The following is a 24,686-nucleotide window of genomic DNA, read 5'->3' on the forward strand; positions in this document are numbered from 1 at the left end:
TCCTTCCTAGCCAGAACCTGACCAACCTGACCTTCAGGATGGCTAGACAGCAACTCCTTCATGAGACCTGGTACTTGTCCAGGCTGTCCAGCAAACTTTTTCATGCTTCTAGTGTGCTTGCTTTGCTTCTCTCCCCCGCCCCCCAACCCCCGCCATCCCCATCTCTTTTTCCCTGTCCTTTCTTTTGATAGATTTATTTATTTTATTATTTTGTGTGTATGAGAAGTATGCCTGCACGTATATGTATGCACCACATGCACGACTGGTGTCTTGTGCAAGAATAACACAACTCAACTGCTAAGCCAACTTTCCAGCCCCAGCATGCTTTCTGTGCAGTACACTGTCTAAGCTATTTATTTAGGACCTATCTCATTAGTTTTCACTCCTACTTTGTGATTTTACTACTTTGGGCAGGACACTTAACTTCTTGGTGCCTCAACTCATTTATAAAAGGGGAAGATATAATATCCTTGTGAATATGATATGACATTAAAATGCCAGTGTAATCAAATAGAGATTATTTAATATAGTATCATATAGTTAAATATATTTTGCTATTAAAACATATATTTTCAATGTTTTAATATATATTTGTATACTTTAAATATATGATACATATTATGTATTATCATATATATCATTGTATAATATGTCTGTTGGGGTCTGGAAATTGCCTCAGGAGCTAAACTGTGACCCCGGAGTTAAGATCCTACAGGCTTTTTAAGCTGAGATTTACAAACATCTGGGCCAAGTTATTCTGCCAATCAGGATTGAGGGATGGGGGATTTCCTTTGGCCATGTCTTTGTTGTAAACTTATCCTGCTCCTATTGGTTGGGGCATTCAGCTGTGGCAGGGATATTGCTTTGTCTAATATTCATGTCTTAATTCCTCTACCAGGATGGAATTTGTCTAACATTCATGTCTTAACTTGCCAACCAGGATGTCAGTTACCCACGTACATGTCTCTTCCTGTCAAGTAGGATGTCAGTTCCCAGGGAGGGCTTGGGAACTTAAACTTTACTCGACCATTACTCAAAGTGAAAGTCTTATTTTTAAATAATTTCTTATGTCTCTTGTTGTGTTTTATAAAAAAGAAAAAGAAGCCAGGGGTATGTCTGGTGGAGGTGTAGTTCGGTGTAGGGGAAGGGACTGCCTCTGTGGGCCTGTGCTGAGCATCCCTTCCCTGTGAGGTGCTAGCCACACATGATAGTACAGTACATAGAATAGAGTAGGCATGGGGAAGGGAGATGAGGGAGAGAGAGAGAGAGAGAGAGAGAGAGAGAGAGAGAGAGAGAGGAAGAAGAAGAAGAAGAAGAAGAAGAAGAAGAAGAGGAGGAGGAGGAGGAGGAGGAGGAGGAGGAGGAGGAGGAAGAAGAGGAAGAGGAAGAGGAAGAGGAAGAAGAAGAAGAAGAAGAAGAAGAAGAAGAAGAAGAAGGAGAAGAAGAAAGGAGAGGAGAGGAGAGGAATAGAGGAGGAGAGGAATAGAGGAGTAGAGGCTGGCCATGAACCCATGGAGAAGAAGAGGGGGAGGGAAATGGGAAGAGAAGGTACAGAGAGGGAAGAGAGGAAGGGAGCAAGAGTGAGGAGGGGCAAGCAACCACTTTTATAGTGAGTCAGGCATACCTGGCTGTTGCCAGGTAACTGTTGGGCGGAGCCTAGATCAAATGCTAACATCTTTTATGTTGGGGTCCATCCTAGGGGCAGCTTAAAAAAACAAATACCATAAAAACTTATACACAGGTACAGGAAGTGCTGGTGGGTCCAAGCTTATTATACATAACTATATAATAATAATATAACACACACACACACACACACACACACACACACACACACACACACATTAGTTCTTCTGACTTCTAATGTGATTGGTTTCCAAGGGCACAGAACATAAGAGAATATATAATCAACTTGGTATTAGAAAGTTTCCTAGTAATAGAAAAAACATATGAGAAAGTTTCCTTATAATGGCAGGCTAGCCAGGTACTAGTTACCTAGGCCTTAACATTTTACCTAGGTCTTAACATTCCATCTAGGCCTTCATATTTTATGTAGATTTTAGCAATGTCTATAATATATAATATATTATATTAATGAGGTATATGTTTATAGATTATATGCTTATAAATGTATTTTCAATATACGTTAAAATGCGTGTATACAATGTGTAATGGAATTCCAGCATTAAATAAATGGAGCTGTTATTATAGCTATTTTTGTTTGTTTGTTTTTGTTCATCTTTTTTTGAGACAGAGTCTCACTATGTAACTTTGGGTGTCCTGGAACTCACTATGTAGATCAGGCTGGCCTCAAATTCACAGAGATCCCACTGCCTTAATCTTTTGAGTGCTTAGATTTAGAGACCTGTGCCACCACACCTGGCAATTGGTATTGCTGCTTATCCACGACAGACTGTAAGCACTTTAAGGCAATGACTTAATTACTATCTGGCAGGCACTCATGAGATATTTGGGGTTATTTTGCCCCTCTTTCTTCAACATTGGCTTCTCCATGGTCTTTTATGTCCTTAAAGGCTTGGTGAAGCAATGACTCAATCTAAGTTTTAAAAATCAAATGAATTAATTTAGCATGGAATGGGGTATGCATGTGCCACAGGACATATGTGGAGATCAGAGAACAATTTTCGGGAGTTAGTTCTCTCCCTCCATGACGCAGTTTCCAGGGACTGAACTCAGATTAGCAGGCTTGGCAGCAAGTTCCTTTTGCCCTCTGACCTCTCATGCCAACTTTTAAGTCTATTTCTAAATTTAATTCAATTTCTAAACACTTTTTTCTTAACTGAATTGGAAGGAAAGAAAGGGAGTATTCTTAGCTTTTCAGCCCTGAACTGTGATCCAGTCCCCAGGAGACTAACTGGAAGTCATTCTTTCTGTGATAGGAGAGCTTGGTGCCTCTCTGATTTTTCCTACTGGTCTACCTCCTTGGCATCGTGCTTTAAGGGCCTCTTTCTGTCCATGCCTGGGAACTTTGAAGATTTTCAATGAATATGATGTGTGGAGAAAGGGGAGTCTGTATGACATGGGCAAAGATCAATGTTTGGGGGCAGTTCTAGGAGAAGAAAGACGAGGTTGTGAACTTTGCTGACGGGTTGAGGTGGAGGCAGGAATTATTGCTGTCACGTTTCTGTTGGAGCTCTTGCAACTCCTGAGAATGAGGAGGCAAATGGGTAGAAAGCTAGACTAGGTGAAGTCATTACTGTGACAATACTTAACAAAATCAAAATAGGATCAACCCTGGCTCAAAAGAATTATTCATATCCAATTTATAATCTTATTTATGTCAAAAGCCATGCTAGGATTTAAAAAAAAAGAACAACAAAACAAAACAAAAACCCAATGAACTTGCCTTGAGGGAACTATCCATATTAGAGGGAAAAAAATCAGCACAGATATTGTACTTCTAGTTCTGGTGATACATGCCTGAAATCCCAGTACTTGAGATACTAAGGTGGAAAGTTCATGTGAGTTCAGGAGTTAAAGACTAACCTGGGAAACATAGCAAGATCTGTCTAGAAAAACAAGCAACAAACTAGCAAAGTGTATGTGCTATGTCCTAATGGTAACACTAACAAAGGAGGTGTAATTCTAAGTTTTTTTTATTACTATTAAGTATTTTATGTGCAGAGGTGTTTTGCCTATATGTATGGCTGCAATAGAAACATGTCTGGTGTCTACAGAGACCAGAAGAGAGTCCCTAGCACAGGAGTTACAAATGGTTCTGAGCTACCGTGTGGATCCAGTACTCTTAATCACCGAGACATCTCTCCAGCCCCATAGTTTTGTTTTTGTTTTGTTTGCTAACTCTTTGTACTATTTTGTTTCTTGTTCTTCTTATGTCTAAGGAATTTTAGAGTATTCTTGTAGCCAGGCAGTGGTGGTGCACGCTTTTAATCCCAGCACTTGGGAGGCAGAGACAGGCAGATTTCTGAGTTCAAGGCCAGCCTGGTCTAGAGTGAGTTCCAGGACAGCCAAGGATATACAGAGAAACCCTGTCTCAAAAAACAAACAAAAAAAGTATTCTTGTTTGTTTTCTCATTTTTTAATGGTTCCCTTTGATGAGCAGAATGCTTAAATTTTAGTATTCATTTTTATGATTTATAAAGCTATAATGAGGGCCTGCTGCATCAGGATAGGTTCTTTCCTTCTGTTATATGGGTTCTGGTATATAGGCTTGTCTTAGTCAGGGCTTCTATTCCCACACAAAACATCATGATCAAAAAAAGCAAAGTTGGGGAGGAAAGGGTGTATTCAGCTTATACTTCCAAATTGCTGTTCATCACCAAAAAAGTCAGGACTGCAACTCACACAGGGTAGGAACATGGAGGCATGAGTGGATGCAGAGGTCATGGAGGGGTGCTGCTTACTGGCTTGCTTCCCCTGCCTTGCTCAGCTTGCTTTCTTATAGAACCCAGGGTTCCCAGCCCAAGGATGGCACCACCCACAATGGACCCGCCCACCCTTGATCACTAATTGAGAAAATGCCTTACAGCTGGATCTCATGGAGGCATATCCTCAAGGGAGGCTCCTTTCTCTGTGATAACTGCAGCTTGTCAAGTTGACACACAAAACCAGCCAGTACAAGACTTATAGTTTTAAGTCACTGTATATTACTTATCCATCTAAATCATATATATATATATACATATATATATATGAATAATATCCATAGGGTCTAGATACTTAAATTCTATATAGTTTCATAAAATATGAGGAGTAGGTCAAGAGGAAACCATCAGAGGTTTAAGCAAGTTAATCCTGCTACTACTGTATGTAAGAAAGTTACATTGGAGTGTGAAAATCTCTCTTTCCATTTGGTAGGGCTCAGAGATTATTCACACACCTCAGAAGTAGAACTCCAGAGGAATGGATTCAGAAAATGTGCCAGGAACACTGCTTCTTGTACGTGCCCTCTTCTCCGATTCCAGTTCTCAGACCCATCGTCTTGGGAGCCCAGCAAGTTCCCATGACTCCATCTTTTCCCTCTGAGGCAAGGTTCCCCCCTCTTCTGCAGCACAGCAGGTTCTTTATGGTGCTCATAAAAACCAGCCATCTGACTCTAAATCACCCCGGCTTCCCAGTTCACTAGCCCTGGGCCCATGTTCTGGAAAGGGACCCGATGGATTTTTGTGACTCTCCAAGTAGGTTTTATGGGAATCCATGGTGTGAGCTGTGAGGAGGTTCGTGATCTTTGCATTTTATTTCTCTGTGCCTTCTCTCCAGAGGAGAAGGTTTGGGGCTTTTCTCTATGGCATTGGTACCTTTTTCTTCTGGGTTCTGTTTTTCCTCATCTGTGGTGGTTTAAATAGGAATGGTCTTTATAGGATCATATATTTGAATGTTTGGTCATTAGGGAGTGGCAGCACTTGACAGGAATTATAAGGTGTGGCCTTCTTGGAGGAAACGTGTCACTGCAGGTGGGCTTTGGGGTTTCAGATGCTCATGCCAGGCTCAGTGTCTCTCTCCTTCCTGCTGCCTGTGGATCTGGATGTAGAACTCTGAGCTCCTCCAGCACCATGTCTGCCTGTGTGCTGCCATGCTGCCATGCTATTAATGGACTAAACCTCTGAAACTGTAGCAAACCCAAATTAAATGCCTTATAAGAGTTGCCATGCTCGTGGTGTCTCTTCATAGTAACAAAACAGTGACTAAGACATGTGGGTTCTAGGGACTAAACTCAGGTAGTTAGGCTTGAACAGCAAATACTTGACCCTTGCTGGCCCTATTATTATTACTATTATTATTATTATTATTATTATTATTATTATTATTATTATTATTATTTAAGACTCCATGTAACCCTGTGTATTAGTTACTTTTATATTGCTGTGATAAAACCCTATGACCAAAATAGCTTATAAAATAAAAAGTATTTAATTGGGCTTATGGTTCCAGGGAGTCAGAGTCTGTGATGGTGGTGTGAAGACATGGTGGCAGGGTCAGCTGAAAGCTCATGTCTCTAAATACAAGCAGGAGGTGATGAGCACACCAGGAAAGGCATGAATCATTTAAAACCTCAAATATTCAAACATATGAACCTATGAGGGTTGTTATCATCCATAACACTGGCCTTGAATTTACAGAGACCCATCTTCCTCTGTCTTCCAAATGATGTGATTAAAGGTATAGTCATCATGCTTGACCCAGAACAATCAATTCTCCTCCTCTTCCTCCTCCTCCTCCTCCTCCTCTTCTTCCTCCTCCTTCTTCTAAATTTATGTCTATGGGTGTTTTGCCTGCATGTATGCCTGTATACTACATTCATGCCTGGTATCTGCAGAGTCCAGAAAAGAGGATCAGATACCCTGAAACTGGAGTTACAGATGGTTGTGAGCTGCCATGTAGATGCTGGGAATTGGACCTAGGTCCTCTAGAACTGGAAGAGCAGCTGGTTCTTTTAACTACGAGCCATCTTGCTAGTCTCCCTGTTTCCTGATGATTCTTAAGGGCCTATCTGGAGTGCCTACATTTCTGGGCAGGTGCCCTACAGTATCAATGACGACTGCCTACTAGACCTGGATAACCCCGACTACCATGTTACATGTCAACTACCAGATTCATCATGTCCAAGTAGTTTTTCATTCTCAGTTGAAATACTGGTCTGTTGTCATTTACTCTTACCAAAACTGGGCACCAACATCTGTCTAGATGCCCATTTCAGAGACCAGACTTCATTCCCTTTCTCTTTCTTTTCCTTCATCTAACTAAGCTAAGTATGTTATGAAGTCTTGTTAACACTACACCATAATCTTTCTTCTTACCAACCTTCTGTCACTCATGACCTGTTTATTTACTTTTAAATTTTATTTTTATTTTATTCATGTGTACACACTTGTATGAGTGAACACCATATGTGTATACAGGTGATCATGAATTCAAGAGGTGCTAGAGATACAGGTGGTGTATTAATTATTTTAAAAAGCTGCTGGTAGAGCCGACTGTCTAAGCTGCAGCAGCTCTGCCTAGCGCAGCCACATAGCTAGAAATGACCAGCTAGAAACACCAGCCCTGCCACCCACGAGACACCAGTGTGGGAGATGGCTCTGCCAATCTTCCACACTGTCTCTGCAAGGATTTGCAGTGCCTGGACCATTCTGCCAACCACACAGGCTCGGTACAGATGAGACTCTAATGCTTAGATTATCCAAAGGCTTATATATTTAGTAAAGATCAATAACACGATAGATACTCTTACAATCAGAGGTGTAACCCAATACCCAATCTAGATATACCAACTACCTTTGACTGCTACAGACAATCAAACATCAGTTTCCATGGCCACTTCTCTCCTTCTCTGTCTCTCTTAGCTCCTCCTCTTCCTTTTCCTCTCCTTTACTCCTCCTCTTCCTCTCCTTACTCCTCCCACCTTAGCTCCTCCCACATACAGGTGGTTGTGAGCTGCCTAACGTGGGTGCTAGGAACTACACTTGGTTTCTCTGGAAAAGCAGAAAGCACCTTTAAGTATAGAGCCATCTCTCCCAGACCTCATTTGTTTATTTAAATTCAAGCTTTCTCTAGGCCAGTGGATCCCTCCAGTAACCTTGAAAGCACACACTGGATTCTCTGTGTTCTCTTCAAATCTTTGAAGACTTTCCATCCCTTCTAGGGTAGAGCTTTGCTCCTAGACAGAGGCACCGTGAGTCTCTTATAGTGTAATCCCAGCTTATTTCCTAGAGTCCTGCTCCTGCCCAGCCCTCCTGCTCAAATGTCCATGTGACCTGGCTCATCGGATCCTGAGGTCTTTGCACTCTCCTCTCACCTCGGCAGCTTCTCCATTATTTAGGGCCTTTTGGGCTAAAGCTGTGACCTTCCCATGATTTCTTCTAACATTTCTTTTCAGGACCATAACACATGAATCACCTTTTCCTCCCGCATGCTGTGCATCCTTCCATTATAGCATTCATTATGTTGTTTTATGAAGCCTTTTCCCTTTTGTCTCCTGCTCTCTCGGGGACTTTTCCTTATTCATTACTGTCCTGTACTTGACACCAGCTGGAGTCATTAGAGAGGAAGGAGCCTCAATTGAGAGAATACCTCCAAAGATCTGGCTGTAAATAAGCCTGTAAGACATTTTCTTAATTAGTGATTGATGGGGGAGGGCCCAGCCTGTTGTGGGTGGGAACCACCCTGGGGCTGGAGCAAGTCGTGGGGAACAAGCCAGTAAGCAGCATCCCTCCGTGGTCCCTGTATCAATCAGCTCCTGCCTTCAGATTCCTGCGCTGTTTGAGTTCCTGCCTTGACTTTCTATCGATGTTGAACAGTGATGTAGAAGTGGAAGCCACATAAACCATCTCCTCCTCAGCTTGTCTTTGGTCCTGGTAACAATAATGAGGACGGTTACCATATTTCATCCAAGTGCCTGGAATACAGGCAACACTAAGTAAGTTTTATTTTAATGTTTCTTCTTCCTCATTTTCTTCCTTCTGATCTCTCTCCAGTCCGATTGAAGGTGTGGACAAAGCCCAACTCTTTTTTTTTTTTTTTTTTCTTTTCTCCCACCCCTCTCCCCCCTGGCTGAGCCAGTTCAAATAGGACACAGCAGGCCCTGAGAAATTGTAATAAGAATGAGAGATCAAGGGCCGGGAGAACAAAGAGTACATTGAGCGGTTTGCAGTAGGGGTGACTGGAATTGCACCCCCCACCCCATGCTTGCTCAGAAAATAACAGTCATATTTTACAGCCTAATCCTGTCTTACGCTTTCCACAGTGGAGGCCAGCTGGTGTTAACAACATCCTGATGAACAAGCCAAGGAGAGAGTGTGTGTGCTGGTGAGGACTTTCTGGTGACTGAGGAAAAAAAAATTGTCTCAGTCTGGGCTGGCATTGACCTATTGATCTTAATGGAGGACTGACCAATCTTTCCTGTAGGGACAAAAAGGATATTAAGCTTTGTCAACCTCGGGGGCTCTAGGGCACCTACTTAGCTTTACCACTGAAACACCACAGCAGCCATAGAAGATATGCAAATGAGTGAGAGTGGCCGCCTTCCAGAGAAACCGCCTGTGGACACTGAAATATTAAAGATATGTGTTTCATGTGGGTTTTGTTCTTATTGTTGTTTATTTGAGACAGAATCTCATTAGCCCAGGCTGGCCAGAAAGTCAACCTATAACTGAGAATGACCCTGAACTTCTAAACCTCCAGCCTCTATTTTCTGAGTGGAATGACAGACACCTCCCTCCTACTTAAAGGGTTTAAAAGCAGCTTGTAGAATTTGAGCCACAGTCCATACCGTAGTTCTGACTCTGTTCTCGGAGGCATGATTTATCACTGCACTAATGCTTCTGAGACTAGACAGGACTGGGCTCATTCGGGGTGGTATAGACCTAGTCAACCCACCATTCACAATAGCTGTATTTGGAGTGAAGTACTGTAGAGAGCTGACTTCTGATAGGATAACAGCAGCCTTCCTCTACTGTCTTTGTCAGGGTTGTCTATTGCTGTGATAGAACATCATGACTGGAAGCAACGTGGGCAGGAAATGGTTTATTGCATCCTACAGCTTATAGTCCATCATCCAGGGAAGTCAGAGGAGGAAGCAAGACAAGAACCTGGAGGTAGGAGCTGATGCAGAGGCCATGGAGGAGTGCTGCTTACTGGCTTACTCCTTATGGCTTGCTCAGCCTGATTTCTTAGACACCCCACCCAGGACCACTTGTCTAAGGCATATCCACAATGGGCTGGGCCCTCCTACACCAACCACTAATTAAGAAAATTCCCTATAGACTTGCTGCTTACAGGCCAATCTTATAGAGGCGTGTTCTCAGCTAAGATTAATTCTCCCCAGATATGTCTAGGTTTGTGTCAAGCTGACAAAACCCGACAAGCACACCTACAGAGTGCCAAGTACATGCCAGGCACTGAGCTTCAGCAGGGAATGTAGACCCTCTCATTGTTTCTCACAACTGTGCACTGCAGAGCCTGGTCTGCCTGCTTTACAGATGTTTGCCCAGCTAAAACTTCTCCCAGGCATTTGCCAAGTGCCTGGTTCTGAAGTTTGTGTTCTTATTGGTACAATGTGCTGCCACAGCAGATGTGTCATTGCCATGGAGATGGTGGGTGACAGGTTACATTTGCCAAGATGCCATTTTTATCATATATGGATCAAATTTTCTATAAGAAAATTTGGGGACAATAAAGACCAAAGAGCAGATGGTATCATATCCAGCTGAGAATCATAATGGCTCTGAATCCTCTAAGACTTGATGAACTCCCCTGAATCTTTAACTTTAATTAGCTAGGGATTTAGTTTCTGGATCCTGAGTGTGGGGTCTCACATATGCTAGGTGAGCACTGTGTTACCCAGGTCTTCAGTCCTGTTTTGATTTTGAGAAAGGTTCTTATTAGGTTGCTTGAGCAAGCCTTCAATTCACTGTGTAGCCTAGGAAGAGTTACTTTAAGGCCAGGCCAGCCTGGGGCATATAAAAAGGCCCTCTTTTTTCTTTTTTTTAAAAAATCATTTTTTGTTTTTGTTTTTGTTTTGAGACAGGGTTTCTCTGTGTAGCTCTGACTGTCCTGGAACTGCTCTGTAGACCAGGCTGGCCTCAAACTCAGAGATCTACCTGCCTCTGCCTCTGCCTCTGGAGCTAGAAGACCCTGTTTCAAAAGAAAACATACATGCACGCGCATACACACACACACACACACACACACACACACACACACACACAGAGAGAGAGAGAGAGAGAGAGAGAGAGAGAGAGAGAGAGAGAGAGCGCTCTGGTTGCACCCACACCCGCCACACAGACTCAGTCTGCCTTTCCTGCAGGACACACACACACACAGCTCTTATGTATGCAGTTAAACTTCTTTAAACTACCTGTCATTATTCTTTATCATTTCCTGAGGACTCTACAGGATGATGGGGGTTGGGGGAAATGGGCAGTTTTCCCCATGAGATTAGCCACACTTTACTTATTTTGAGATGGGTTTCACCATGTAGCACTAGCTGGCCTAGAATCTGCCTCTGTCTCCCAAGTGCTAAACTTGGTCTATCACCACATTTCTACACCTGCCCTTTTCTCTCCTGTATTCTGACTGCTTCTCTCCTCAGAAACCTTACCCTCTAGTCCCTACCTTAGAGTTCCTCAGGAGACAGCAGACGTATGGGGGTGTGGGTGGTGTGGGGATGGGCATGCTCACTCTCTGCTGTTCCTGGAGTCTAACACAAGCTCTGGTGTCTGCCCTGCCCCCACCATGCCTCACCCTAGCTTCCTCTCTGACCTCATAAATTAGTTCCCTTTCCAAAGCTGGGGTGTGACTGTCACCAGGGCAGCAGGCCACAGCTGCAGGCCCTGGGGAAACAAGCTCAGTTCAGGGTGATGCAATGGGTGTGGGGTGGGGGCTGGAGGCTGAGGAGGGAGATAAGAGAGACAGAAGGACAGTTAGGAATGTAGTCAGACAATGAGTAGGAAGCTTGGAGCTGTAGGAGGAAAAGGAGTCTCTGAGCTGAGCTGGGGGCTGACCTGTCTTGGAAACCTGCCAGCTCTGGACTTGGGGCCCATTCCATGCTGTATCAGATAGCTCCTTTTTTGGCTTCTTTAATTGGCTTTTCTCTGACTCCCCAAGCATCTCTGGAGCAAGTTCTGGGTGGTAACCTGTGCTTGTGGAGCCCTTGGCCTCCTGGGATTGTCTCTGAGCTTGCTTCCTGCAGACCTGAGTGTCCGAACAATCTCTCTCATGTGGCTTTCAACTCACCTTCTGTCCTCAATTAAAGTTAAGATCTTCACTGGAGCCTGTGTCTCAGGCTAGCAGTAGCTGAAGGCCTTTGTAAAAACTGCCTAGTTTTTTCCCCTCCCCACCCCTTCTTCCTTCTTCTTGGGTTTTCTTATATTCCATTAGGGTTTTTTCTTGAGACAGGGTCTTACTACATAGTTCAAGCTGGTCTGGAATTCACTAAGTAGCCCAAGCTGGCCTAAAATTTGTGGCAATCCTGCCTCAGCCTTTTGAGTGCTGGAATTACAGATATGAGTCGTTGTGTTTGTCTCTCAACTTTCGTTGAGATTTCCTCATGCGAAGGCATTGTCGTGAGGAAACGTATTCTGCATTTGGAAAACAGTCTTGAAAGATGATTCCTCCCACCTAAGCTAAGATCCATGCTTGTTCACAGTAAACAACTGGATGGCACAGAAACAAGGAAGGGCACCCCAATTCTGCAGTTTAGAGACACCCTCTCTGGCTGGCACTTTGGTGAGTTTTCCTTTGTTCTTTCCTCAGTGACTATTCTTGTCTCTATCTCTGCCGATGACATACAGCATCTATTATTTGATATTCGATCCACTGATATTCTGTTCTGAGTATTTGTCATGAAAATGATCCCTTAAAGCAGCGGTCAACATTTCGAGAACAGGCACTTGCTTTCCAAGACTCAGGCAACATTCTTAGCTAGAGTTAATAATGAATTCGCGTCGAGAACTGACACATCCTCATCCAACCTCCACCTACCCACACATCAGGAAGGCAGAAGAAACAGACTCCCCTGATGAGATCTGTGGACAGTGTGGAGCAGAATACTTGGGAAAAGAGGTGGGCATAGAAAGATGCTTTGTATCTCTCTGCTCACTGTCTCTCTGGACCTGTCCCCACCCTTGACCAAGAAGCTTCCATTGGGAAAGAGCATCAGCCAGCTACCTGACAACTGGAACCAAGGCTCAAAACTAAGTGGGTGCATGTTTTGTTTGCTTTGGAGACAAGGTTCTTTTATGTAGCCCTGACTGGCCCGGAACTCAATTATGTAGACCAGGCTGGCCTACAACTCATAGAGATCTGCCTACCTCTGCCTCCCATATGCCGGGATTAAAGTATGTACTCCACACCTGGCTAGGATGTATTTTTGATGCTAAAGAAAACAAATGTTTATCCATGAGCTCTGCAAAGGCCATTCCTATAGCAGCAGTGTGTTCCTCAGTTCCCTGCAGCAGAGTTCTTGTGATATTAGGTGTTCTTAGAAATAGCACCAGGCAGAAGAATGGGGGTGTAGATGAGAACTAGCTATTCTTAAGGAAAGGGCTCAAGAGTCAGATGTCTCAGATTTGGGGTTCATCAGCTGGACTCTGGAAGGACTGAGAATATTGTGAGCAGGGAAGAGGTCCATGATTTGTTGAAGGATGATACCCTAGACTCAAATGATATATAAATGCAAAGAGTGTTTTATTTTGTAGGTCCAGCATGCTGGGGTCTCCTATTACCAAGATAGAGAGACAACCAAGTGAGCTCGCGGGACCGATTTAAAGCACATTAGGGGAATTCCAGGGTAGGTGGACTTTGTCTTACTCTATCTCTAAGGACATTTCATGGCGAGTGTGGAGGCTGCCTAGAAACTGCTGACCCATTATCCTTGCTTCAGACCAAGTAGTGGGACAGTTTCTGATGGCAGGGAGTTTCTGACTAGCTGTCTAAAGCCTGGATTTTTAGGCTTAAATCTCCTGAACTGCCAATTTGAAACCTGTCATAGAGTCAGCCTGTCTCATCAGAACAATAGATAGTGTAGTCAACTCTAACTAGGTCAGATCAAACCAACTTCAAAACCTCCTCAGTGGGGGAGCATGCCCACAGTGCTATTAGCCAATTTTTCCTAGCATACTATTTCAGCTTTAGGGCTACTTAAACCTTTATATTTGTTTTTGCATCGTTTACTCTATTTAGAGTAAAATTTAAGTACAGTGGGTTTCTGAGAAAAGCCTGGTCCTTTAATGGAGAGGCCTACTCTGGAGGTGGCACAGGGGAGGGAACAAGAGAAGTATAAGACCTCATGCCTTGGTTTGGTCTGCTGTATTTCTCAAGGGTGTCTCCTTGCTTCCCTGCTTGCTGTACTTAAACTCTTGGATGTTTGACCGATTGCTGTGTCTGCATGAACACTGTTCTTTGAGGAACACAAGAATCAAGAAGGCTGCTAGAGACCTGCTCATAACAGGGACAGACAATGCCATCTTTCGGACTGAAGAGATAAGGTCAGGAATGAAAGAGAAGGTGAGAAACACCTTGGGGTCCCAGCTCCTGAATTCTTTGGATCTGACTGACCCTAGTCCTCTCGTTGCCTCCTCAGAGTCTGGTAATGATAAAAGCAATCCTTCCCTTCTGTAGCTGGGGCGTCAGTTACTTTTAGCCTCAGGCACCTCGACAGGTCCAAGGAGGAAAGGAGGGGAAAAGAAGAGCAAGATTGAGGACTAAAAGGCTAAAAGGGAACAAGAAAATGGAGGGTTTTAGGTCTTTGCAAAGAACTTGGAGTGTAAAATTAGAGTCCAGGCTCTGCCTTCAGGACAGAATGGGACAGAACATTTGCTCCTCAGACTCTTGCCCACGTAATGGCTTCTAAAAAACTTCATAGGCTGGCAGCTGATCCTAGCCTTGAGCACTGTTGAGATAGAGACTGTGTGTGTGTGTGTGTGTGTGTGTGTGTGTGTGTGTGTGTGTGTGTAGATTTGGTGTGTCTATAGGGCTAGATCCTAGTTCTCATTCCTTTATTGCTGCCTGCCTTCAGGCGAAAGCACTAAAATCTTTAGATGCATGGTCATGTACCACCTAAGTGATGTATCTGTCATTCAAGAACCATGTGTGTGTTGCTGGTCCTTAGATGATACACAGGGCATTAAAAAGTTCCTATCACCATTGGCCCTCATAGCCATCCTTCCTAATATCAAGTAAAACACTTAGTTAAGCGTTCATGTTAATGGTGATGTAACACACTGACCACACATGCAGAAGTATAGCAGCTTGGAGTTCTAGTGTGTGAAAGAGGCAGTGAGCCATGGGACTCAGAAATGGGAATGTCCAATTTTATTACAGAATAGGGTCACAGAAAAATTCACTGTAGAAGGAGAATTCTACAGTGAATTTCAATTCGTTTCACCTGGACCATCAAAGACAAGTGAGGTATCATAGGTATAAAAAGGTACAAGGAAGTTTTGAGACTAAGAGAAAGAAATGTTGGGGGTTTTCATGAAAATAAAACACCTAATGGGTTCCAGGAAGTGTCTTTGAAGGTAGCTTTAAAGGAGGGATTGTACTCAGAGTGATGTGTGAAGTCATATAATGGGCTATCAGGAAGAAACTCAGCGAAGTCCCGAAGGTGGGTCTCCAGATGGAGGCAGCACAGAGGAGCTTAGCACATGCACACATGCAGAAGAAAACGCAGGAGAGGTATTCCCAGCCAGACACACCAGGGTTTACCTCCCAACTCCATCTCAATTGTTGCAGATTTTGAACAGGTGAGCAAAGTCTTAGACTCCCACTTTCATAGCACATACACTGAAGATATTTGCCTGTCTGAAGGAGATACAATTTAAGGGACACCATGATCAGAAAATGCTGACCAAGTACCCAATGTAGACCCTCCACAAATATTGTTTCCCCGTTACTCATTTAGGTGGGACAAACGAAGAAACAGAGTTAAACATTAGGACATTCTCTGAGGCTTGTAAGATGGGTCAGTAGATTAGGGTGTTTGCTGCCAAGTCTGATGATCTGAGTTTGATCCTCAGAATACACGTATCGGAAAGATAGAACTGACTCAGGGAAATTGCCCTCTGACCTCCATATGCTCTGCCCCCTGCATGCTTGCACAACCCCAAAATAAACAAAAACAAACATTTTAAAATGTTTTCTAGTGCCATTCCTTTGACAAACAGCTATTGGTCATCACCGATCACATGTTAGACCCCGAGCTAGATGCTGGAGGAGATATAAAATGCCACCTCTCATAGAGTGCATGAAGTAGTTGGAGGGATGATACACAAAGAGATCAAAAGTCAAGAAGGGTCCAAGTTATGAAGCTGTCCCAAGGTGCTGGAGAGAGTGCTCAGTGCTTAAGAACGCTGGCTGCTCTTACAGAGGACCAGGTGCAGTATCCAGCACCCACATGGCAGCTCATAACTATATGTAATTACGGTTCCAAGAGATCCGATGCCCTCTTCTGAGAGTGTAGGCACACACATGGTAAAATACATACATGCAGGCAAAACACAATACACATAAAAGTAAAATAAGTCTTAAAAAAGAAACTGTTGCAAGATTGTGCAGGGATGGGAAGAAGACCTTCCAGGCCATGAGTTCTGGGCATCGCCTGCTGAGGGTTCAGGGAGAGTGAGGGCACGTGCCGGGAAGGTTCTTGAGAAACATGAGCCAGAGCTGGAACATGACTAGGATTGGAAGAGGAGAGAGGACAGAAGTTATGTTCAATGGCAGACAACATGAAGCAAACGGAACACACAGCTGTGTGAGAGGAACATGGGCACGAGCCAGTTTGATTGCAGAAATGGATCCTAGGCGGTAAGGAGGGAAAGATGGTGGATTCGGGCTCAGAAAAGAACAGGAAGTCAGGCTAAGAACTTCAGATTATGGGCAAGGTCTCCTTCACTGTATATTCTGAGCCACACAAGCTTGTTCCACCCCTACCCTGCATTTTTAAAATGTCACTTACTCCTTAGCATTTACATATGGCCTGCACTATTTTCTTTGCTGTATGTATGTATCATACTCATACTGTGCCCTAAGCAAGATTGCAAATTCCATAGGGCAGGTCACTTAGGGGTTACACAAACAGGCATGACTCAGGGGAGGAGGCCTGTCTTAGAGGCTGGAAGGTAAGGAAGGTTGAAGGAGAAACACCAAGAAGCTGTTTTAAATATGCTGGATATCTGGATCTCTATAGATTTGGTATTGTTTCCACATCTACTAATACAGAAGTACGTTTCTTCTGCCGAAGGTTCTAAGTGTTCCAGATTTACATTCTTTGGGGATTTCCCTGATCAAAATTTTTAAAGTGTGTGTTCGTGTGTGTTTAAGACACTGTTTCTCTGTGTAGCTCTGGGTGTCCTGGAGCTCACTCTGTAGACAAGGCTGGCCTTGAATTCAGAGATCCACCTGTTTCTGCCTCTCAAGTGCTGGGATTAAAGGCACCACCACCGCCCAGCTTATTTGTGATTTCCCGTTCGTTTTTTTTTTTTTTTTTTTTTTTTTTTTTTTTTTTTTTTTTAATGTAGACCAGGTTGGCCTTTACAGATTCTCCTGCCTCTGCTTTGCAGAGTGCTGGGATTAGAGGTGTGCACCACCATTCCTGGCTTGGCTTCCATTTCTTAACTGCCAGAATCACACACCCAGTTTTACATGGTACCAGGGCTTTGTGTGTGCTAGGCAAACATTCTTCCAACTGAATTACACTCCCAGCTTGATTAAGCTTCTTTCTTTTCTTTCTCTTTTTCTCTCTTTTTTTAAATTTACTAACTTTTATTTTATATGCATTGGTGTTTTGATTGCAGATTTATCTGTGTGAAGGTGTGATATCCCCTGGAACTGGAGTTATAGACAGTTGTGAGCTGCTATGTGGGTACTGTACTGATCCCCAGTACCCCTGGAAGAGCAGCTAGTGAGTGCTCTTAACCGCTGAGCCATCTCTCCAGCCCAAGCTTCTTTCTTTTTAAAAAGATTATTATCTTGTTGTTATTTATGTATATGCATGTGTTTTGGAGGGAAGGAAGGTGCCTGTTGAGGCCAGAAGAAGACAGCGAATGTCCCGGAGCTGGAGTTACAGGCAATTGTGAGACACCTTAGGGGTGCTAGGGGCCAAACTCTAGTCTGTTGAAAAAGAAGTCAGTGTTCTTAATTGGTAGTCAGTCTCTCTAGCCCCTGATCAAGTTTCTTGACCTTCTCCAAACCAGCAACAATCTCACCATTTAAAAACAGAACCACAATGAAACCCCTACTCCTCTTATAGTTGTATCCACCATCTTTTGAGCACCAGCTACCTGTTCTCATCTTTGACCCCAGGAGGAAATCAACCAGGAGCCTTGGAAATCAGGTGACTGAGGGCAGGAGACAAGCCCTGTGCAGAGCAAACAAGGCCTGCTTGCATGTTTGCTTTGGTTTAAAGAGTTACTGGGGATCCTATACTAACCTTTAGTTTTGCAGGGAGCTTTGCTCTCCTTGTAAATAGCTGTTCCAAAGGAGCAGTTTCTTCATGTGACCTGTCAGAAAAATCCTTAAAACTGACCTTTTCTGTGGTCAGCAAGTGTGGCAGCAACGACACCAGGGCCATTGGCCCCAGTCATGTGTGAGGACAGTGACCACTCAGGAGTATCTCCATTTATTTCTTTTCAATCCAGGGCATAGCCTTTCATCTTGGTATCTCTTTAAGCCATATTCTTTGATGACCCAACCATCTCCAAGAAGTTGGCTCTTTGCATGGGAATCTGTACCCAGATATGACTAGGGCACTTCATGGCAAAACATACACACCAGGGGTCTCATTGTTCAGGGGACCCTTGCTTTGGTCTTGTGGTACATCCTGACCCAGTTATCTAGAAAGAAAAGATGAAGATGAGGGTGAATCTGAATAAGAGATCATTTATTATCATTTCTAGAAGAAAAAAAAGGACAAGATTCTTCTTTAACCAGAGCCTTCTTATACTACCAAGTGTCGAGACTGGGGTTTGACTGGCTTTCAAGGCCTTACAGATGTAGGCCACATCTGGTCCACTCCCCTCCCTCATGTACATTTCCCACTGGAATCTGGTTGGTTCTTTACAGCCACCTCCAAGTCACTTGTGTGTGAGCCTTGTAGGAGTCGTTTCCTCTGGCCTCTGCTCATCATGTTCCTTCTGATGATAAGTCTCCCCCTGTATCCACTTAAAGCCTTCCTACACTTCAAGGTCAGCCCAAACCTCCCTCCTCTGCAAAGTCTCTCCACATTTACTGCTGGCTCTGATCTTGCTTTGTGTGGGTTAGTTTGGCTTTACCATATAGTCTTCAAATCTTAGAAGGATAAAGACCTACTGAGTCCTTTTCAGGTAGTATCCCAGCCGTCCCCAAGACAGCCCTCAGTTCCTATTCTCTCTCTCTCTCTCTTTTGGTTTTTTCGAGACAGGGTTTCTCCGTATAGCCCTGGCTGTCCTGGAACTCACTCTGTAGACCAGGCTGGCCTGGAACTCAGAAATCTGCCTGCCTCTGCCTCCCAAGTGCTGGGATTAAAGGTGTGTGCCACCACTGCCCGGCCTCCTATTCTCTTATATTGTTCCTTTGTTCACTTCTCTAGGGCTCATAGCTACCTGAATGAAGACAGAGATCCATCCATGCTTGCTGACTGGTTGATTTATTCAGAGCTCGTATTCAAAAGAAGAAAATAATCAGCAAAATAATAAAAGGTTGAGTATGATTTATGTAGCCTGCTCTGTGCCTTTGAAAGTGAGCACCTCTAAACCTATAAAAAGCCTTTTGTGTATGTTTCTCTCATTTAACCACCTGCCAAGAGATTCTGACACTAGCCTCTGTGTTAACTCAGAAAAATTCACCCACAAGTAGACACTAATTAGCATGTGTTAGTAGTACCTAACTGGGTGCTGGAGAGATGGCTTACTGGTTAAAAGCACTTGCTGACTCTTTCAGAGGACGCAGAACCCTGTTCCCAGCACCCACATGTGGCTTACAACCCTCTGTAACTCCAGTTCCAGAAGATCTGATGCCCTCTTCTGACCTCCACAGGTTCCTGCATGAATGTGATGAACATATATACACTCAGGCATACACACATAAAATAAGATAAAATGAAATATTTTTGTTTGTTATTTTGAGACAGGGTTTCTTTATGTAGTTCTGGCTGTCCTAGACTCTGTAGACCAAGCTGGTTTTGAACTTAGAGATCCACTTTCCTCTGTCTCCCAAGTGCTGGGATTAAAGATATGTGCCATACACACACACAGCTAAAATAAATACTTAAACAAATAAACAAACAAAAAACCAAAAGAGCACCTAACTGTGTGCTTCCTCGGGGATCTGAAATCCTGTCTGTGGAGAATAGTCCAGAAACTACTTCACAGTGCTTAGTCACATGGGAAGTGAAGAGAGCTGTGGGCAATTGTTTCAGAACAGGAAAGAGATGACAAAGGAGAGCCAAAGGTTCAGGAGCTACAGCTTCTAAGAGCATAGATTGATTCTCAAAGCAAATCCTGTTGGTTTAACACTACTGAAAATACCAATCACACAAGTGGCACCACAGCCCCGAGCACTGAGCATCTAGGTGAGGGGAGGCAGCCCTAAACCAAGCCCTGGCTGAGTAATGGCCAAAACTACCACAGCTGTGCAACTGTCAGGAAAGGTTCCCGAAAAGAGCTAAATTTAGCCTGGTGCCTGAGGGCATGAACTTCTAAGGGAAAGGGCAAATGAGGAACCACTCACTGTGCCAAGGAGAGAGACCAGCAAGCACAGTGCCCACGCCTGGTTTCCAACAGCCAAAAAGGACTATCTTGCCAGTTACGGCCATAGCAGCTGCGTGATAGCACAGGCACCTGCATGTGTGCATGTGGGTCTGTCTGTGTGTGTCTCTGTCTCAGTGCGAGTTTACACTGAAGACCTAGAGTCTTCCTGGACATTTAGATCAGGAACCTGTCAGGCTTCTGCTCATGCTTGCTGAAGAAACTGAGAAATACAATGTCTTTCAAGGATCTAGGTAAAGGGCTGAGAGTTACAAAAGCATGTCAGCTTGGATCCAAGGAGTTGCAATATCAGAGCAAGTAATTTCCAGTGTGCAATAGCTTGGTGATATCATGGCAGAACACCACCTACTGATGGGGCACAGAGAAAACCATTGTGTGCATTGTCAATCTGGACAATGTATCAAAATTGGGAAAAGCCATGATGAAGGTGGCTTGTGGGCTCTCACAATGAAGACACATATCCCAAAGTAAGAGCTCAGGGCACTTGCTGGGTAGCTAATGCCACCCCTTTGCAAATAGTCACTTGATCCTCAGAGGTATCATCCCCAATTCACAGATATGGCTGCCAGCTCCAAAGCCTGGGTTCTTCTGTATGCATGGTTTTCTCCATTCTCCATGGATGTAAAATCCTATCCAGAAGGAATCTATAGAAAACCCAGTATAACCAGAACATAGGGGGAGGGGGGTGGTTTTTGTTGGTAAGACTTCAGATATCTTAAATCAGTCAAAAGCTAACAATATATTGACACCCAGCTTGGTACTTTGCTACCTGAAGTTTCTATCCCTTGTAAAATGACTAACCTCTGATGAATACACTTGGTAGGTAAAAGGGGATGCCCCCTCCCCCACCCCATACTCTTTGCTTTTAGCATATGATTGGCTTTCTGCTCACTGCCTGGTCCCCTTGACATTTGCCCTCAGCACTCAGGAAAGTGCATATTTGTCCAGCCTTTATGCCACATGGCTCAGAGCAGCACATGCTCTAATCTGGACTAAGTCCACTTAGCAGAGGCATAGGTGACCTTCTGCTGACCCTTCCTGGAAACTCTTATATTACCCGGGTTCTCCCATCTGTGCTGGTGGGAATGGTAAAAGGGTGAGGCAAAACAGACAGAAAGCTGTTTTTCCACTGTAAATCGGGAAGTGGCCTTGGGTAAGCCCTAATGTCTTCCTCCACCTTTTTTGTTTTATTGGTTATTTTAATTATTTGCATTTCAAATGTTATCCCCCTTCCCAGTTTCCCCTCCACAAACATCCTGTCTCCTCCTGCTCCCCCTGCCTCTATGAGGGTGCTCTCCCACCAGCCCACCCATTCCTGCCTCAGTGCCCTAGCATTCCCTTACCCTGGGTCATCAAGCCTCCACAGGACCAAGGGACTCTCCTCCCATTGATGCCCGATAAGGCCATCCTCTGCTACATATGTGGCTGGAGCAATGGATCCCTCCATGTGTACTCTTTGGTTGGTGGTTTAGTCCCTGGGAGCTATGGGGGGGAGGGGTCTGGTTGGTTGATATTGTTGTTCTTCCTATGGGGTTGCAAACCCCTTCAGCTCCTTCATCCTTGTCCTAACTTCTTCATTGGGGTCCCTGTGCTCAGTCCTATGTTTGGCTGTGTGCATCTGCATCTGTATTGGTCAGGCTCTGGTAGGGTCTCTCAGGGGACAAGCTATACCAGACTCCTGTCAGCAAGTGCTTCTTGGCATCAGCAATAGTGTCTCGGTTTGGTGTCTCTGGCCACACCACCCTGAATGTGCCTGATCTCCTCTTTCTCCACTTGTAATTCCTTCCATTTCCTTTGGTCACGGAGCATTAGCCTTGCATAACATATTCAACACTAAAGAGGCCAGCAAGCATCAAGAAACTCATTCCCAGTTCTAGACATTCAAGACCTGTATTCAGAGATTGTCTGGCCTCCCTTGGTCTGTTGGTATTCTTTGCTCTTCCCGTCTTCAGGCTAACAATGTTCTTTACAGCTGTGTCTTGGGCATTTTCTGTTCTCAAGGATCTCATTCTCTCTGGGCTGGGACTTCTCATCCTTCAGTGTCCCAGTGATCATCAATCACACTGAGATCTCTCTTTATAGCCAACACACGATTGTTCGCTAGACACCTCCATTTGGAAGTCTGGAGACACAGTGGGTCTTTACAATTCGTTCCACTGGAGGGGGCCAATTTGTAACTCAAAGGCTAACATCTCAGGCAGGGAAAGCCTCTGGGTTCTTGGCCCCCTTTACCCTTGTTACTTTGTGAGGTCAGTTGGAGTGGTGGAAGTGTCAAAAGACTTGGTTACCATCCCGACTACCTCTAACATCTGTTTGTCTACAGGAAGACTATAGGGCAAACGGAGGTAAGCAGATCCTTCCTAGTGGGAGTATATTCTATGCTACTTAGCTGATAGTTTTTGCTGAGATGATACTATCATCTTCAGCGATTTAGCAGATTTCATTCTGTGTCTCTACAGCTTTGTCCTGACTTCCATGGAAGGGGCTGGAAATTAGTTGCTTGCTTCAGTGCTATCCGTCTCACCTTTGCATATAATTTTTATGAATTTAAAGTTTGTTCTTTGACAATCTTGTACATGTATATAATACAGTGGGATCACAATCTCTCTTCCTGTCCTATCTTGTCTCCCCTCCATTCCTACCAACTCCTTTTCCAACCAGTTTCTTTCCTAGACTCAGGATTTTTGGGTTTGTTTTGTGATCTCTTTAGTTTAACCGGGGTCATCTGTGCAACCATTGGTTTGGAGTTGTCTTTTGGAGCCTGGTGAGGTCATCAGGAGGCACACAACTGAGGGCAGTGACCCCCTTCTCCCCACATCTTTCCTCTGAGGCAAATGGTTCAGTGCTGAGGGCAGAGTGCCTTCTGAAAATCCTAGTTGTCTCTGCCGGACTGTCAGTGGCCCATTCTTATGCAGAATAAGATGCACACTTACTAGTTGACGGTTTCTGTTTCAGTGGAGGTTTCAGATGTCAATCACTCCCCCTTTTGGGCTCACATGTGTGCTGTTTTCTTGAGGAGATAGTGAAAGTCTTACTCAGTGTTCACCTTATGAAGACCATTGTTTGTTCATGCTAAGTCAAACAATGAACTGTGATCTCATAATTAATGATTGTTTACTTTTTTCTTTTCTCTAATTTATTTGCATTTATACCTAAATCTCTCTTCCCAATTCAACATTCTTGCTATATACATTTCCAAGTGGTGAAATCAAGTGTCTATGAATGATAGAATTTTTTTCTTTACTGATAAATTGATTATGCTCTTGTACTCACGTGTGTGTGTGTGTGTGTGTGTGTGTGTGTGTGTGTGTGTGTGTGTGTGTGTGTGTGTAGGTTAAAGAACAATGCTTAAGAGCTCTCTCCTGGCTGGGCAGTGGTGGTGCACGCCTTTAATCCCAGCACGTGGGAGGCAGAGGCAGGCGGATTTCTGAGTTCGAGGCCAGCCTGGTCTACAGAGTGAGCTCCAGGACAGCCAGGGCTACACAGAGAAACCCTGTCTTGAAAAACAAAACAAAACAAAACAAAACAAAACAAAACAACAACAACAACAACAACAAAAAGAGCTCTCTCCTGAGAGTTCGCTCCTGCTACCATGTGGGATTTAGTGATTAAACTCAAATACCTTTACCTTTACCTGACCCCCTTAAATTTATTCTTTTGGCCTGAGAAACAATTACAATAATTGATTCCATATTTATTATTTTTGTAATCAGGGTCCTGTCTTAGACTTGTTTGAAAGTTATAGCCCCCTGTCTCTGCTTCTTGGACTCTAGCTGATTCTTCATTTAAGAAAAAGGTGGGGCTGGAGAGATGGCTCAGTGGTTAAGAGCACTGGCTGCTCTTCCAGAGGACCTGGATTCAATTCCCAGCACCCGAATGGCGGCTCACAATTGTCTGTAACTCCTGTTCCAGGGGATCTGACACCCTCACACAGACCTATATATGAAGTAGAAACTTCTGGGTTCTTTGGAAGTCAGTTATGTTAAATGATGTTTTGCTGGGGCACACAGGTGAAATGCTTTAGCAAACATGTGAAAGGACTTTATGATGTTTAGAAAGACTATAAATATGACCCCACAGACAGTGGGAGCTCAAGCATTGGTTTGCTTTGTTCCACCCCACTATCTTTGCTGATGTCACACATGTATTGGTTCACCTTACGTTGCGTTGCTGAACTTTGCTTGTGGCGACTTCATAGAGAGAAAGTTGCCAAAGAACTTCTCACGAGGTTCCTGCAGTTTCTGCTGCTCCTGAAGATTCAGGTCAGTTGGAGAGCCTCGAGGTTTCCTCTGGATCGAACTGCCCTTGCTGGTTTTTCTGTGGTATCTGCCGAGTGGGCTGGGCTGCAGCTGCCGACTCATGTTTGGTGTTTGCTAATGGACTGGACTGAGAACAATGAAGATTGGAATCATCCCAAAGAACTATTTCTAAACAGGTCCACTTCCTCCAAATCCTAATGATCTT

The 24,686-nt window shown here is 44.0% G+C and overlaps 1 long non-coding RNA gene across 1 annotated transcript; it reads left to right on the forward strand.

Moving 5' to 3' along the window:
- The first annotated feature begins 11,428 nt into the window (after positions 1 to 11,428).
- On the forward strand, positions 11,429 to 19,519 carry LOC143443796 (uncharacterized). Its single transcript, XR_013113087.1, has 4 exons — positions 11,429 to 12,207; positions 13,179 to 13,270; positions 13,801 to 13,986; positions 19,046 to 19,519. It is a non-coding gene; the product is annotated as an uncharacterized LOC143443796 (long non-coding RNA).
- Positions 19,520 to 24,686: the final 5,167 nt, after the last annotated feature.

Source organism: Arvicanthis niloticus, chromosome 10 (assembly GCF_011762505.2).
Source record: "Arvicanthis niloticus isolate mArvNil1 chromosome 10, mArvNil1.pat.X, whole genome shotgun sequence".
Lineage (NCBI taxonomy): Eukaryota > Metazoa > Chordata > Mammalia > Rodentia > Muridae > Arvicanthis > Arvicanthis niloticus.